The sequence below is a fragment of the Suncus etruscus genome, chromosome 1, assembly GCF_024139225.1.
Source record: "Suncus etruscus isolate mSunEtr1 chromosome 1, mSunEtr1.pri.cur, whole genome shotgun sequence".
In the NCBI taxonomy this organism is placed as follows: Eukaryota; Metazoa; Chordata; class Mammalia; order Eulipotyphla; family Soricidae; genus Suncus; species Suncus etruscus.
The window spans coordinates 109,216,487-109,217,668 of NC_064848.1; the positions used below are offsets into that span (position 1 = coordinate 109,216,487).

The following is a 1,182-nucleotide window of genomic DNA, read 5'->3' on the forward strand; positions in this document are numbered from 1 at the left end:
CAGGATTAAGCCCTAAGCACTACTGAGTGCAGTATAAAACAACAACAAAAAATATTAGTAACACTTGACCTAATGACAGTAATATAATTAATTGCTCAGAACAGTTTCTTTATTACCAACCTTAAATGCATTTTATAATTACTTACACAAATGATTATATCAAAACTATAAAAATTCACTTACATTAAGTGTAGTTCATTATGTTTCAATTGAAATATATTATTTGTTCTATTTAACTTAATCATTATAATTTTTTATTTTTCTTATACTACTTATTTCACTTTTCAAATTTATAACATTTTATATTAAAACAATCTCATTGTTAAGCACCTATTTGTGGTGTAAATTCTGAGAGTAAAGTGAATATTAATATTCTCAGGTTAAGACTATATGAGAATATTAATATTATAAAGGTGATAAGTTTTTATCTTTTCAGATTAAGGGAATAAATAGAATAAAATAGCTTTATTATAAGAGTTTAAACATTATGAAGGAGACTGGAGAGATATATGGAAGGCACTTGCCTTTCATGCAGCTGAGGTGTCTATTGTTTTGTTTGTTTGATTTTTGTGATTAGAGAAATAAGTACACTAACAACTATCAAGCCAATGGTAATGATTGAGAGAAGTAGAATGCCTGTCTCAAATATAAGTAGAGGATCTCAAATATAGGAGGAGGGGCATGGGGGCATTGGTGGTGGGAATGTTGCACTGGTGAAAGAGGGTGCTCTTTTTATGACTAAAACCCAAATACAAACATGTTTTTAATAATGGTCCTTAATTCCACGAGGAAGAATCAGAGCATCCTCTCCTGAGCGCGAAGCCGGCTCTAGGTTAAGCCGGCTCTAGGTGTAGGTTAAGCCGGCTCTAGGTGTTGGTTCTGTGACTGCCTTTGGCCATTGATGATCGTTCTTCACTTCCTTTGGAAGGCATAGAAAAAGAGGATGCAGTCTGAGTGGTGAAAAAATAATAATAATAATAATAATGGTCCTTAACTAAAGATATTTTTTAATAAAAACTTCAATCTAGGCTTCACCTGGACCCACAAAATGCCCAAAAGGCACATGAAACAAATGATCCACATCACTAATCATCAGGTAGATACAAATCAAAACAATGAAGTACCATCTCACTCCACAGAGACTGGCATAGATAGAAAAGCAAGAACAGGGAGGGGCCTGAG

General features: G+C 33.3%; 1 pseudogene; it reads left to right on the top strand.

The window, feature by feature from the left end:
- The first annotated feature begins 720 nt into the window (after window positions 1-720).
- Window positions 721-959, top strand: LOC125995311 (uncharacterized; annotated as a pseudogene).
- Window positions 960-1,182: the final 223 nt, after the last annotated feature.